Source organism: Peromyscus californicus, unplaced genomic scaffold, assembly GCF_007827085.1.
Source record: "Peromyscus californicus insignis strain IS unplaced genomic scaffold, ASM782708v3 Scaffold_5__1_contigs__length_169319896, whole genome shotgun sequence".
NCBI classification, from domain to species: Eukaryota; Metazoa; Chordata; class Mammalia; order Rodentia; family Cricetidae; genus Peromyscus; species Peromyscus californicus.
Window position 1 is genome coordinate 167,587,283 of NW_026294573.1, and position 17,083 is coordinate 167,604,365.

Here is a 17,083-nt window from a genome sequence, read left to right on the forward strand (position 1 = left end):
CAAGGTGCCGCTCCATGTCCTTGGTTTTTGTCTCCCCTTTTGTTTAAAATTTCTTAATAATTTCTCTTACAATAGAATCTGGCCCTTGCCCCTCTTTCCAGTGCAAGTTATGTTGTTATGCTGGAACCTTGTGATGGTAAAGTGTCAAGAGTACTGTGTAATCATGTGACCTAGGTTAAGACCTCACAAACGGTTTCAGCTCTTTTTTCCCATCTTTAGGTGAAACAGAAAGTCCAGAGGGAGTGATGTTGGGTAAACATCCTTTCACAGTGCAGACAAGGTTCTGGAGAGCCCTTTGGCTAGAAAGTAGGCCTTTGCCATAGGAATTCTATGGGGTTTAGGCATAGTTTAAATGGTTACCATTTCTATCCCAACTCAGTGGGATTCCTAGAATAGAACACCTATAAGGGTTCCCCCCAGGCCGGGCGGTGGTGTTGCACGCCTTTAATCCCAGTACTGGAGGCAGAGGCAGGCGGATCTCTGTGAGTTCGAGGCCAGCCTGGGCTACAGAGTGAGTTCCAGGAAAGGCACAAAGCTACACAGGGAACCCTGTCTCAAAAAAAAAGAAAAGAAAAAAAAAAAAAAGAAAAGAAAAAAAAAAAGGGTTCCCCTGAATGTTGGGATTCCAGGAAGGGAAAACCACACAAATGTAAGGGTTCCACCATACTCTGGCCCTGGAATTTTCTCACTCTCATTCCTAAATGTGTTCTGGCTTTGTCAGTTTTTGCTTCAGGCCAGCAATCCTGGACTGTGAGTCTCTGTATTTATTCATCTCTTCAGATTTTAGTGTGACAGTTGGCCCTGTTCACAATTCTTCCTTGTGTCTAAAAATGTCATTGATTTTCTGTTTTCATTTTTCGAGTTAAAAGGACAGAAGTGGCAACGTCCAAACTTTTTACATGTTGTAGATGAAGGTAAAAATTCTGTAATACCCATTTTTTGGGGACTACTTTCCTGGATTTACAGATGAGGTTTACAGTGGGTCTCAGTGACCTGCAGAGGTCCACTCCAATTAGCCAACTTAGAAATGGTGGAATTAAAACTTTAGATCTTCCAACCTCACATTTAGAGCTCTTTCTCTCGTATTGTAATTATTGCATAATTTCTTTGTTCTCATAAGTTTCTGGCAGAGCTACGTTACAGAATTGGCTGATTTAGGGGATGCATCCGTGAGGCGTTGTAAGAGGCTGCAATTTCTTCTGGCTGAAGGCAAACTAATTTGGTCCTCATTAATCCAAACTCTCAAGTAATTAAAACTCCTTCTTTCACGTTGTTTTCAGTTACCCCAGTGCTTAAGTTCCTTAATATAACAAAGTCCCCAAGGCTGTTTTGGCATCGATTTTTGAGATAGGGTCTCCGGTCAGTGAGGCCTGCCTCTGACATACCATGAGCCTTGAGCCTCCTGCCTTCAATTCTGATGACCACAAGTTTGTGTCACCATGCCTGGATTTTTGTTGTTATTTTGACATAGTGTCTCACTCTGTAGCCCAAGATGACCTTGAATTTGCAGAGATCCTCCTGCCTCAGCTCTCAAGAGCTTGAATTACAGGTGTGAGCCATCACATTAAGCTAAGGCTGTGGATTTTAAGCTTCAGCATTCCATTAATAAACAGCTCCTAAAACAAAGTTAGTGTGTCTCTGAAAAATTTAAAAATATGTACTAGAATAAAATAGCATAGAGAAATCAGTCTCACCTAGTGAAATACTCCTTTATTACATGTGTTTAGTAAATATGAATTTCGATATAAATTTCCATGTTTTTTTTAGTAGATATGCATTTGCTGGATTGTAATACAAATGTGTTTATTGCTATGAGCTGTGCTGCACTAAAGCTTGAAATGGAGACGATAAAACAAAACCCCATTTTAAAAAGAGTACACGAACTTAAGGAAATTTAACTTACCTTTTAATGAATTAATTCTAAAAGTGAAAAAAAAAAACCTTATTTGCCAGTTAACACAAGAAATTATTTAAAAATTCATGGGAAATTAAGTTAAATTTTGGTGGTTTTTTTTTTCACTAGATATTTGATGATTTTGAAAACTTGTGGCTTGTTGGTTTGAGTACGTATTATTTGGAAGATAAATGTCTCTAGCCAGGATTTTTGTGTCTTGAGATGCTAAAAAATTAGACTTGAGAAATTTGACTCTTTTCTGATGCCAAATTATTCTACATTTAGTGCCCAAATGTTCTGTTAATGAACTGTTTATTACCACTTCTGTAGAGCTAGGTCTATGGTCTCAACTACAGCAATCTTGGTTGTCAGCCATTAATCCATATCTTCTTTTTAGTAATGTTTAACTTTCTTTGAAATGAGAACTTACTGCGTAGCTCCAGCTGTCTGTGACCCCGTGATTATCTTGTCTCAGTCTTCTGAGTTCTGGAATTGCCCTTGACCCACTGATGTTTGATTTTTTTTTTTATAAGATCTACATAATTCTCAAAATTTAAGTTTCTGACAAACTCTTCTTTTTGCTGCAGCCCTTCCTGTAGTCCACCACTAGAAATAGCATCTGTACCTTCCTCCAGGTAAGTTTCGTTTTTCAGCTCCTCTAGAGACATTTAGGCATGGTTTGTGAGTTAGAGGCTTCTTCTATGCTTGGCATATGCATGGATCCTCTGGCCCAGGATGTGATGAAGCAGGGTTTCCATTGGACAGCTGAACCTGTTTGCTACAGCCAGAGTCATATACAAGATCATCAACTTGGAGAGTTGCCTGATGGGAATGGGAGGGCTAGGTAATTCTTGTTTCTACTTGGGTATAATCTTGTTTATAAAGAGACTCCATTTAACACTTAAAAAAATACAGGGTCTTTGATAGCCCAGGCTGTCCTCAAATTCCCTATGTAGCTGAGGATTACCTTGAATTCTAAACCCTTCTTTTGTTCCCCTCAACTGAGGGGATGGCAGGCATGTGCCCCCACACCCAACTCTATTTTAACTAATTAAACTTTTAAGTATTTATTTGAAAAAAATCAAGGGAAAGAAAAAATAAAGCCTTGACTTTGGAAAGGGTGGAAGCTTTTGGGAGGAGAGGTAGTATTTGTGTGTGTGTGTGTGTGTGTGTGTGTGTGTGTGTGTGTGTGTGTGTGTATTGTACATTCTTATTCACACATATGTGGACACATATATACAAGTGTGTGTGTATGTGTGTGTGTGTGTGTGTGTGTGTGTGTGTGTGTGTGTGTGTGTGTGTGATGTGTGGAGGTTGAAATGTAGTGTTTCCCTCTGTTACTCTCCACTTTATTTAGGCAGGGGCTCTTGATGACATGGAGCTCTCCCATTTATCTAATCTAGCTAGTCAGCTTGTTCCTGGGATTCCCCTGCCTCTGCCTCCGAACTGCTGGGGTTATAGGTAGATATTTTAGTTAGGCTTTCAATTGCTCTAATAAATACCATGTAATTCGAAAAATCCTCCGAGTCTGCTTAAAGGGCAAAGGAATTTATTAGGGGAGAAAAACTCACTGTACAGAACAGAATTGTCGCAGGTTCTGGCATGCTGGGGCAAAGTCTCATGCTGCTCTGGCTGTCTGAGTCAGTCTGGTATCCAAGTTCCATAAGGGAGCAAAGAGGAGCTGCCTACTTGCATTTCAGGTCTTAAGGGTAACAGAGAGGCCATGCCCCAGGGGCAGGTACTTCAAGGTCATAGGCAGGTAGAACAGTTACCTGCTGCATCTGTGGGGCAGTGCTTCAAGGTCATAGACAGAACAGCTCTCCACTCCAACCATGACTAACGCAACTTGGGGAGGAAAGGGTTTATTTCATCTTACAACTCTCAGGTCCCAGTCCGTCACTGAGGGAAGTCAGGGCAAGAACCTGGAGGCAGGAAGTAAGTAGAAGCCATGGAGCAGTGTTACTTCTTGGCTTGCTGAGTTTCTTTTCTTTTTTGGAGCTGAGGATTGAACCCAAGGCCTTGTGCTTGCTAGGCAAGTGCTCTACCACTGAGCTAAATCCCCAACCCTCAGTTTGTTTTCTTATACACCCTTGAAACACCTGCCCACAATGGACTGGGCCTTCCCACACCAGTCACCAATCAAAAAAAAGGCCTCACAGGCTTGCCTACAGGCCAATATTATGGAGGCATTTTCTCAGTTGAGGTTCTTTCAACTTAGATGACTCTAGCTTAATGAAAGCCTAGCCATCACAGGGGACCACCAAACCCATCCAGCTTTTTATGTGGGATGCAGGAGGGTGAGGTGGCCAGTTACTCTAGATCCTATCAAGTTGATAAACAACTTTGACTGTCATCTAAGCCAAAGCTCTTGTTTTTACAGACAAGGTAAATTAGACCTAGAACACCAAACACAACAGACTCAAAATGGGATAACTTTTTAAAAAAAAACAAAAAATTCCAAATTCTCAGATGAAAAGAATTTAATTTCTCTTAATGGTCTCAAAGTAAGACAAAAGAAGAAAGTTCTTCATGCTCAAACCTGTTAACATTCCAAGGATGAAGGAGAAAATTGGGGAATCTTTATTTTCACTGACCATTGAGGAGATGGTACCTAAAACAGAAGCTATTCACCTAGCACAGATGGTGATTTCCCTGCTCAGTGTCCACTCTGTGATCTTTAGGAATGGCATATTGATTTTTCTCAGGGAATCTTTACTCTTTTACTCTGTGCCTGGGTGGGAAGGTCTTCTCCATGCCCAGTGTTCTGGGGTCTGTCTGAGCTAGGCATTTCCTCAAGTAGTGACTGGTTCAGGGTTGGGCTATGTACAAAAGTTGATACTCATCTGGTCATATTCAGGGGGCTTCTGAAAATCACTCTGTTGAGAAGAGTCTGCTGGAGAATGGGCCACTATAGAGAGTGCAATGGTTTGCCATTTATTATTATTATTATTACTATTATTATTACTGGTGTTTGTGTGTGTCTGTGTGTAGGTGTGTGTATGTGTGTGTGTGTGTGTGTGTGTGTGTGTGTGTGTGTGTGTATGTGTGTGTGTCAGACAAATGCTACAGCCTGCATGTAGAGGTGAGAACTGTTAGTTCTCACTTTCCATCTCTACATATTGTATTAGGGTTCTCTAGAGGAACAACAGAACTTATTGAATGAATCTCTCTCTCTCTCTCTCTCTCTCTCTCTCTCTCTCTCTCTCTCTCTCTCTCTGTATATATACATATATACAGAAAGGGGATTTATTACAATGACTTACAGGCTATGGTCCAGTTAATTGAATATTGGCTCAGCTAATCCAATATTGGCTAGCTGTGAGTGGAAAGTTCCAGAACCCAGTAGTTGCTCAGTCCACAAGGCTGGATGTCTCAGCTGGTCTTCAGTATATGCTGGAATCCTGAAGAAGCAGGCTTTAATGCCAGTGAAGGAATGGGTGTGCTAGCAAGGAGAGGGCAACAGGCAAAGAGCAAGAGCTTTCTTCTTCCATGACCTTATATTGGCTTCCAACAGAAGGTGTGGACCCGATTATGTATGTCTTCCTGCCTCGTGATCCAAAATAAAGGTGTGTGTCCCCCTTCCTCAAATGTCTGGATTAGAAGTGGATCTACTTATTTCAAATTAAGCAAACATTCCTTATAGATGTGCCCTCCATTTTTTGATTTTAGTTAATTCCAGATGTAGTCAAGTTGACAACCAAGAATAGCCCTCACACATGGTTTCAGGGACTTAACCGAACCCTTGCTTCCCACTTTTAATGGGAACTAGATTATTGTTGCAGATCTCTCATACATTACAGCACAAAGATGTAGCACGAATCTTAAAAGGTCTTATTAATAAAAACAAACCTGGAGCCAGGTATTGGAGTGAATGCTGAAAGATCAAAGAAACAGAACAAATCACAGCTTCCTTGCCTCACCAATTTCTCAGCTGATCTCGTTTCCTCAAACTGGAAGCCTCTGTGTCCTCATCCGAATGGATCTCAGCTGAACTGCTGCTAAAAGCCTAAAAGCTTAACCAGGCTTGTTCCTGGGTTTCACGCCTTATATACCTTTCTGCTTCCTGCCATCACTTCCTGGGATTAAAGGCGCATGTCACCATGCCTGGCTGTTTCCAGTGTGGCTTTGAACTCAGAGATCCAGATGGATCTCTGCCTCCAGAATGCTAGGATTAAAGGTGTGTGTGCCACCATTTCCTGGCCTCTATGTCTATCTAGTGACTGTTCTGTTCTCTGACCCCAGATAAGTTTATTAAGGTGCACAATATATTGGGGAACACAATATCACCACACAGAGATTCTATGTTATACTCTGTGTTGCTCTTATATTTCCAAAAAAGGGCCCCAGACCTTAGCACAACTCACTACATCATGGGGGTATCATTGAGGCCATAAAACTCAGCATATAGATATCACCTCCTGCCAAAATGAAAACAAAGACCTAATCCATCAAAGTCCATAGTTCTAGGAAAGTCTCTAAATGTACTAACCTTGCCTTTTGGCTTTTGTAGTTCCACTTCTGGCTAACTGTTCTTGTTAACTGAAGTACATCAGCCCAGAATATGTTTTTTTTTTTTTTTTTTTTTTTTTTTTTTTTTTTTTTTTTGTGTGTGTGTGTGTGTGTGTGTGTGTGTGTGTGTGTGTGTGTGTGTGTGTGCTTAAAAGCTCACCCAGAGAAAGACTGGGGGCTACACTGGGATCCTGAAACCTAGCATAGTCACCCGGCAGCTAACAAAGATTTTCTATTGGCTTAAACCCCTGTCTGAGCAGTCTTCTCTGGTAGATAGTTATACTGCACAACGGTATCTTCATTATAAGTCTTTGTATCTTGGTTCATTGAATTAGGAATTAATCTTAAGAGGAGAGAGGGGATACTGCAGCCAGGATGTAAAACAAACAAACAAACAAACAAACAAATTAATCTTATTGAAGCAGCATTTTCCCTCATGAATTTAAATCGACTTATTTTTTTCTTTTTTCTAATCCTGTGTGTTGGGAGTGTCTAAACTGTTAATAATAATACATGTGTACACACACACACACACACACACACACACACACACACACACACACCCACACCACTTTCAAACTAAAAGGCAATACAGATGATTTCTCAGAGCTGAAGGAATTGTCCCACCACTGCCAGTACCCTGATTTTCTGGTTTGAAGCTTCCTTCTTGAATGCTAGTGTGGTCCTTCTGATGGTGCTCATTTATAAAACAGTTCCATTTATGAAGACTCTGAAATGGGCTTTGTGCTCACAGAAAGGAAATGGCTCTTTGGAGAATAATGCTTGATTACTTGTTCTGTGAGTGCAAAGTTTTTCATTTCCACAAAAAAGGATTTTTAGGCTGTTTGTGAAATTTCTTTCAGAGCCTCAATACTTGGAAACTTCCCAGGGTAATTTCCATCAGGTTTAAGAGAAAGTACTAGGTCTGCAAAAACGTTCACAACAAGTGATGAGGAGGTGAACCATCTCATAGACAGCATCCAGAAATGATATAGTTAATTTTGAGTGGAATAGAATATAGAATGTAGAAATATGCATAATGTGATTAATTTAACAAATGGACGATTATGAAGGAGAAATCAATTAGTACTAGTCCTTCCCAGTTGACTCTTTCCAAGCTATATTAAATTCCTTGGTTAAAATTCATCCTAAAGAGGGACATTTGATCTTTATTGAAGAAAGAGGTTCAACATACACTAGAAACCCATCTCATCATTCTGAATATTACTCCTTATCGGTTGATAGTCTAGATGAGGGCTTTTTAAAGGACTTTTTTAAATTTTAATTTTCATTGTTTCTATTCTTTTTTCCCTCTTTTTAATTGAAAATAGATTTTTTTCCTTACATAATATATCCTGACTGTGGTTTCCCCTCCCTCTACTCCTCCAAGTTACTCTTCTCCTCCCCTCCCATCCAGATCCACTCCATCTTGTCTTTCATTAGAAAGCAGTCAGGCTTCTAAGGGATAACAATAAAATATAACAAAATAAATACAATAAGATAAAACAAAAACTATCATATGGGAGTTGGACAAGACAGACATGCAGAAGGAAAAACAGCCCAAAGAGAAGGCATAAGAATCCAAGACTCATTCATTTACACACTAAGGAATCCCATTAAAAACACTAAACTGGAAACCATAATATATATATATAGAGGGACCTGGTGCAGACCCATGCACATCCTGAGCATGCTGCCTCAGTCTCTGAGAGTTCATATGGGCTTTGATCATGTGGATTTAGAAGATCTTGTTTTCCTGGTGTCCTCCATCTCCTTGACTCTTAAAGTCTTTTTATCTCCTCTTCCTTGAGGTTCCCTGAGCTCTGAGGGGAGAGATTTGATGGAGACATCCCAGTTAGGGCTGAGTGTTCCTAGGTTTCCCACTCTGCATAATGTCTGTCTGTGGGACTCTGTATTTGTTCCCAACTGCTGCAGGAGGAAGGTTCTCTGACGATTGCTGAACAAGGAACTGGTAACTGAGTATAGCAGAATGCCATCAGGAGTCATTTTATTGCTACATTTATCTTATTATTATCGGTTTGTTTGTTTTTTTCTGAACAGTAGTATTTGGCTTTATCCTAGGGCCCTGGGCTATCTAGTCTTGGTTACCCGAGCAGTGTAGGGTATGGGTTCCATCTTGTGGAGTAGGCCTTAAGTCAAGTCAGATATTGGCTGGTTATACCCCAGTCTTTGTGCCACAATGCCATAGCGTGTCCTGCAGGCGGGACACCATTGTAGACCAAAGGATTTGTGCCTGGCTTGGTGTTTACATTTCTCCTTTGGTAGCATGCAGAGTACCTTCCTGTACCAAAGACACTAGACTGTAGGGGTGAAGGCTGTATGTAGTCACCATCTCTCCATGTTCAGTGAGTTGTGTGGATGTTGTCTTCAGCATTGGGGCCTTGCTGTCATTTGCAGAGAGCAACCTATAGTCTTTGAAAAAGCCTGAATGGTTTGGGGATTCCCATGGGACCCCTTTGGCCAACAACTCAATCAGATATTACCCAATCTAGATAAGGACTTCTTAAACGCTTTCCAAAAATCCGTTTTCCAGAGAAATTGTTATCTGACTCTAGGTATATAAAATATGTATACAAGCCGAGCAGTGGTGGAGCATGCCTTTAATCCCAGCACTCAGGAGGCAGAGGCAGGAGGATCTCTGAGTTTGAGGCCAGCCTGAGCTCCAGAGTGAGTTCTAGGATATTCAGGGCTATATAGAGAAACCCTGTCTTGAAAAACCAAAAGAAAAAAAAGAAAAAAATATATCTATAAGTGTCTACTGACAATAAATTATGAACATACTTATTTTAAAATAATTCTTTGGTCTACATGTGATTTCACCACTAATTAAAGATGAATGCAAATTTGAGTGAGATGGATGTTTTTCTAACAATGCAATACAATACAAAGATATATGAATTTGGTACTTGCTGAGAAATAATGGTGAGGAAATAATGCCTTTGTTTGCTGTAATTACACTACTATATTTCTATCAGAACTAAAAACTTTCACGCACAACAAAAACTCTGCAATTCATAACGTACAGTAGTCTCGAATCTGACTTGAATTGTTTCAGGCTGAGTTTGTTGCATGGTATGAGAGCGTGCACAATGCAAAGCGCTCATGTTGTGAGTTCAAAACTAAGAGTGCCGTGGAGTCACGATGCAACATGGGTGAGCGCTGCCAGGAACCCTTCAGCTTCACTGTGTGGTCCATTTTGCACTATTTTCTTGTGGAGCACTCAGAAACCTTACTGTTGCTGTATATTTCACAAGGTCCATATTTAGTCACATGATTCTACATAGGGTCGTGACCCACAATCAAGGAAACATTGGTCTAGGCATTCCTCAGTTATTAGGCTAGATAGACACTTTGGGTTGTTGACAGTGGGGAATGGTGCTGGCATCTAGTGGTTAAGGCCAGCAGTGCTGCTAGACAAGCTACAATCACTAAGTCTTCCAATGAACAGCAACTCCCCTACAGTCAATGGTTGAGAAACCCGAGTCTACATAGGAGTATAGGACTGCCAGGATCCCAAGTTTGTAACGGAGGTGAGAAATGCATATTTTTGAGTTCAATGTATTTTGCTTTCCTTAAAATGTCAAGCAAAAGCTCTCTACTCCTTTGAAGATTCCAACTAGTAGAAGTATTGTACCATCATATCCATGATTGTGGCTTGACCTGGGGCATCACCGACTGTGAGACTCACTTCTGCTGCATGCATATCCTTATTTTCTCTTATAACTAACTAGATTATTAGTTCTCATTCACTCCGGTTTTCTGCTCGAGTGCCTGGAACATTTAAAAAGGCTCCTGTCTACTTACTTCTCTTCCGTTTAAGGAAGCAGGTAGGATAATTTTTCAGTGGGAAAAAATGAAAATAAAAGGTTTTATTAGTATCACTCAGTACACCAGTTACTTTTCTATTGCTGTGATAAAGCACCATGACCAAGGCATCTTATAGAATAAAGGGTTTATTTGGACTTGCGGTTCCAGGGGTAATAAGAGTCCACTATGGCAGCAAGCAGTAAGCATGGCAGAAGGAACAGAGGCTGAGAGCTCACACTGTGAACTGCAAGCATGAAACTGTGCACTGGGAATGAATGGTAGCTGTGGGTCTCAGCCTGTGGGTCATGACCCCTTTATGGACCAAATGACCCTTTCACAGAGGTCACTTCAGACCATCAGAAAACACAGAGGCTTCTATTACAATTCATAACAGTAGCAAAGTTACAGTTATGACGTAGCAATGGAAACAATTTTATGGCTGGGGGACACCACAGCATGAGGAAGTATGTTAAAGGGTTGCAGCGTTAGGGAGGTTGGGAGTCACTGGGAGACTTTAAACTCTCAAAGCCTTCCTCCAGTGACCTGCTTCTCACTTCCCAAGCCTCCCCACACAGTGCCACCAGCTGGGGATCAAGCCCTCACATGCCCTAGACTATGGAGATATTTATCAATGTAAACACCACGCATAGCTTCCTTTCCAAGTCCTTGGAGGAGGATATTGAATAAAAGCTGTTTCAATTTCATTACTAATTGTAGTATTGCTCAGCTATGGGAGTATGAGCAGCTCATTGAAACTGGGAGGTCGAGAGGATTCCAAAGTTGCTAGGAATGTTGTTTGGAGTGCGGTGTGTGTGCACTGTATTTGCAGGTTGAGAAAGGATATTATTACAAGGGGGGATGTTGTATAACTCAAAACCTAGTGTGGGGGGTGTCCCCGTATTTTAAACTGCTTCCTGTGCGTACATGCCTCAGACTCATGTGAGAAGCTCACTAAAGATGAGCACCATAAAGATGCTCATCATAAAAAATGCTGAAAGTCAAAGAAATACATCTTGAAACCAACAAGAAAAACATCACACAGAGAATACCAGCAGGTTGTACTGGTGCATACCTGCAGTCCCAGCACCTGAGAGGAAAAGGCTGGAGGAAGGCTACAAACTCAACACCTGTCTGGTCTGTGCAGCAAGTTCCAGGCTGTTCTGAGTTTCAAGACATAAATAAATGATAAGTAGGAGAGCGGGAACTTCCAACTTAACAGCCAATTTCTCACCAGAGACAGTGGATTCCAGAGGCAGTGGACTCCAGAGAGAGTGGACTCCAGAGACAGTGGACTCCAGAGGCAGTGGAATCCAGAGACTGTGGAATCCAGAGACAGTGAAATCCAGAGGCAGTGGAATCCAGAGGAAGTAAAATCTAAAGACAGTGGACTCCAGAGACAGTGGACTCCGGAGACAGTGGAATCCAGAGACAATGGAATCCAGAGACAGTGGAATCCAGAGACAGTGGAATCCAGAGTAAACAAGTACAGGTGCAAATTCTGAGTCTGTTTTTCAATCCTTTTATCAATGAGCTGAGGAACCAAAAGAGGAACCCCAATTTCCTTGGTGACATAAATACTATACCAGGTGAGTTGCATCCCTGCTTGAGTGCCTTCCCTCTTAACTAACTTTTGGTTTGGTCACGTGACTTTCCTTTATTCATGCTATGTGAACACGTACAAGGCAAAACACATTTAACATGAGTTTCAAGTGTGCTTTCATTGTTTGGCTAGTCCTTTTCATTTCTACCACCTGCCACAGAAACAGCAAACGTCAGATATCCACTATTCCTAGATAAGATATACCTGGAGCCAGTTAAATCTACAAGGTTGCCCAAGTCACAGACATTCCAATTCACTTTTCAATCTGAGTCCTGGGCAGAGGTCTGGGACTAGCCATGTGCCATGTTCACTCAAGTCTTGGTTGGTGTTACTGAGCATCCAAACACTGTCTTTAGTCCCAAGATAAACTATTCAGAGACTACTCCACTCATTGCTTTTCCATTCCCTGCTGGGATGAGTGGGATATACCAAAGGTGGGGTGGATCTGAGCCAACTGCTTCCTTCAGTATTAAATTCCTTGGAACTGGAGTTAGGGATGATTTTGAGCTACTATATGAGTGCTGGGAACTGGACCCAGGTCTTCTGCAAGAGGAATAAGTACTATTAAACACTGAGCCATCTCTCTAGCCCCCATTATTTTATTTTTTGGGACAGGGCCTCACTATGTATCCTTGACCATCCTTGATTTCACTATGTAGACAAAGCTGACATCAAATTGAATTTTCAATTTTTGAGCTAGTGAGTTCTTTTAATTATTCAAGCAAGTGTGATTTGGGGGAGGTATCACAGGCAATATAAAAAACTTAATGGAAATAGTAGAGTATGAGGCATATAAAATGCGACTTTCTAAAATCTCATTCTTTTTTTCCATCCCTCTGGGTCTTATTGTGTCCTAGCTCAGATGCTCATTAATTCTTATCTAAATTATTAAAATAGCATTCCTGTTTTCGAAACTCAGTGTCTAAATCATAAAGGGTTAGCAGAGTATTGTCTTCTCTCACATGGGGGTTGTGAAGATGATGTAAGAATAGGCACATATTCTCTACCACAAAGGAAGTGCTCACAGTCTCCCTCCCTCCAGTTTCGTTTCTGTTTTTTTTTTCCAGATGCCTTGTTCTCTTCATGTCTTATTAATACTCATTTCTTCCAAAAGCCTCTCTTCACATGGAGGAAAAGTGAAATGATTTCCTATGATTTTCAAGGTCTTGCGCACTGGGACGGTTTGGATGTGAAATGCCCTCCAAGGTCTCAGGTTTTGAAGGCATGGTCTCCAATATTTAGAGGTGATATACTCTGGGAGGTGATTAGATCACAAAGACTCTGACCTTATAAACGTTTTAAGGCATTGATAGGTTCATAGCCTAGTAGGCTATTTGGAGGTGCCCAAAACTCTGGGAGGTGGGACCTGTTTGGAGAAAGCAGGTCATTGAGGACATGCCATTGACATTATATTTTGTCTCCAGCCTATCTGCAACCCTGCTCACTGTCCTTCTCACCACGGTAAGGTGGGAAGCATTTCTCATATGCATTCCCCTCTATGATTGTCATAGTACGGCCACAGAAGTCATGAGGCTAACTCAGGTGACCATGGGCTGAAACCTCTGACACTATGTGACAAAATAAGTCTTTCTTTTGAGCTGTCCTCAAGTGTGTCATCACAGTGACCAAAGCTGACTGCCACCCAGGTGTTCTACACTTCGTGCACACCGTGAAGAATTTGCTGTTTCCAGAACACACTGGGCACGTCATGTTTTAATTGTCTTGCTCTTTAACTTAGGGGCTTTCTTTTCTTTGCTTCCCAGAAGGCTGTCAGCACACATCCTGCTTGCTTCTTGGTGCCTTCTGAACTCTCCATGCTCAATTTCTATACCCCTAGTAGTGCACTCTGTCTGCGTTTCAGCTTAGCACTTACTTTACTCACCTCTTCCAAAAGGTGATACTTCACAAGATGTCTTCCTGCTGGTCTGCAGGTGCCCTGAAGGCAGGGGTTGCTTCTGTTTCTCCTTTGGTGTCCCCTCCCCACCCCCAGACCCTGTATAATGTGAGAAGGCCAGCTTACTGGTCCTCCTTAGAGACATTCCCCTGCACAGATGCCTCCCAGTGCTCTGCTTTCTGCTCATTTAAGTAGTGTTTAGTTCTGAACCATTCACCCAGACTTCTCCACTTTCTCCCTGCTTTGGTGCTTTCTGGAATAACAGCCCTTTGTTTTTTTCTCTCCTCATGCTCTCGTTTCTTCATTCAATGCATGTTATTGAGCACTATCCAAGTGCTGAAATGATGGGGATGAAAGAGCAGACCAGGCAGTCTCTGCATGAAGTTCTTATTTCCATTTAGGTGGGCTCATGGGGGTAGGAAAGAAACACTGGTAAAATATGGTGGGAATAAAGGGAGGAAATGTAGTAGAGAACAACATGGTTAGGATGTTCAGGAATTGAGTAATGAATCAGTCACTGGAAACTGGAATTCAGGTTTATCCGTCATCCTCCCTATGCAGGAGTAGAGGCTAAGAACCTAACAGGTTTACTTTATCCTATAGACAACAGGTTTAAGGATAGATGTTGGGGTGTCATGATTCACTGTTTGAGAAATAGCCTGGAGTTTGGATTTAAAGCTGCAGCTTCTTGAAAAATTACTTTACAGTAGTGATATTTTCTTGCTAAAATCAAATGTTACATAAATCACATTTTTCTTAATTCTGCTTAGACAAGAATCTGAACTCTTTAAAAAATGCTTTATGAGTATGGGTTTTGCCTGCATGTATCTCTGTGTGTCTGCGTATCATGTGTGTGCTGGTGCCCTAGGATACTAGAAGACTTCATTGGCTATCCTGGAACTGGAGTTATAGATAGTTGTGAGTTGCCGTGCAGGTTCTGAGAATTGAATGTTGGACTTCTGGAAGAGCAGCAAGTGCTCTTAACCACTGAGCTATCTTTTCAGCCCCATAATTTGAATTCCTAAAATTAAAACTATTCTAATATTTCTGTTTTTATTGCTTTCTAAAGCCATTGACACTTCAGAATCAGTTTGTGTATGCAAGTGACAGATACTCATTAATTTGTCTCCATCCTCACAGGGGCATTTCAGACTCATTTACCACACACGGTGCAGTGTTTGTTTGCTTGGGTTTCTGGGATGTAGCCTTATGTCATATCTTCTAGTTGCTATTGAGATCTTTTGGTGCATAATTCTCTAAACAGGACTTTTGTTCATGCAAAAATGTGGATGTGTGATTATTAGAAGCTTAAAAAGGTGTTTTTGCAGATTTCTTCCCTCCCCCCACAGCTTTGTTATCCGTGCTAATGGGAAGAGGGGCAATTTAATGAAGACAATTCACAAATTTTTAGCAAAAAAAAATAAACTTGATTCTAGAGCATCACAAATTATAGAATCTCAGAAATGAAAAGGACACAGAAAGGTCATCTGCCTCATCTTCCTTCATCCCGACAGGTTTGTGCTTCTCATTACAGCTGGGTGAGTATCTATCCTAATTCTGAAGACATCCCAGGAAGACATCTCACCAGCTCTGTCCTTATTGCTAATGTGAGACATCCATCACCGTGGAGGCTCTGTCTAAAGGGCACCTAATTTCCTCATACTGAGGTTTATTCCCATTTCCTCTAAATGTGTCTTCATTGATGACTGCTGAAGAGTCCTGTTAACCAACTGCTTTTGAGAGACAGGATTGAAGGAGATAGCAGAGTGATAGAACTCTTAGGACAGTATCTGGCATACAATGGGCTCTCAAAGCCCATTAGCTGCCATAGCAATAATTACTGCAGAGGAAGGTATTGAGATCTTTGCTCCTTGTAGTGATAAAGACGCTTAAATGCTCAATGGATTAGCTCCTCTGATTGCCGGAGGTGGTTGATTTAGGTGCTCTATATAAAGGCTGTGTCTTGAGTCAATAGAATGCCTGCTTAGGGGTGACATGTGAAAGGACAGAGGACTAGATTGCATGGAATACCTGTATCGACCTTTGCTTGCCCTGTAATGTTGCCTGCGAGCTCTTTGATGCAGATTCCTCATGCTATGCGTCTTACGTCCCTGGTACTAAGTCTGAGACTAGTATTCAGCACTGGAAGATGTAGCATGAATTAATTGAATGCTGGCCATTCTAAGAATTACTTAACAAAACATTGGTAAGTTATGTGAGTGTTATTCCTACCTTCCTGTATAGTGACAGCATTTTAAAAAAGGTATCTTTGAACGTACTGCTGTTTTTCAGGTTAACTTTCTTTTTCAACCTCTCCCATTCTCTTTCATTTGGCCAGAGAGCTCCCAACAGTTCTCCTCTGAAGGTACTTCCCAATCATCTAGACTATGTGTGTGTTATAGGCACATGACTTGAACTGCGTTGAGCATTGTGAAGAGTTCTGATAGCCCCTGCTCTTTGCTGATGTGTTCTGACATCACTGTGTCCCCTGAGAAACCACAAAGCTCAGTCATAGGAGGGGACACATGTTTCAGCCAATAAGAGGCATCCAAGTAACACTTAGCTTTGACTAGGGACTTCATTAGACCACTTTCCTAGTTAAGTTCTAATGGATTGCCTAGGAATGCTGACAATCTTTCTCTCTGAGAAGACATTCAATGGAGCCATCAGTATTAAGAAAGCCCTGGGGATGAAGTGAGGAACGTGCTCAGCTTTGGCTCTAACAATCTCTGCTATTCTGCACCCAGCTGAGTCACACTGTTAAACCCATCTGTTTACATGAGGTTGACTATGGGGGAAGGTGGAGAAGGGAGGGGAAAAATCTTATTTTAGTTCTTTTAGAGCCATGCTATTATCCCCTTCCCACCTCCGTCTTTTTTGTTTCCCAAATCATGCCCTGTACAGCTTATATGCTAAGGTTGAGGAGGAGTGGGGGATGAATAGGGTGGACTGGAGCATTGAGAAAGGAACACATCTCAGGGAAAAAATTTGCACCCAACCAAGTTTTGTTCCATTTTTCTTAGGTAGAGCTCTAGGAGTGGATGACCTCCTACTCATTTTTTTGTCTTAATCTGTTTCCCCTGAGTCTTCAAAAAAGAGAATTCTGAAGCGTGTGGTGGACAGAATACAGATGTTTACTGGGAGATTTATAATTTCCTAATGTGACAGATCACCCACTCTGGGTGCCAACCCTGGAGGATGACTGTGGTGGTTTGAAAGAAAATGGCCCCTAAAGGGAATGGCCCTATTAGAATGTGGCTTGTTGAAGTAGGTGTGGTCTTGATGGAGGAAGTGTGTCACTGTAGGGGTGGGCTTTGAGGCCTCTTTTGCTCAAGCTTCCTTCAGTGTGACTGTCAGT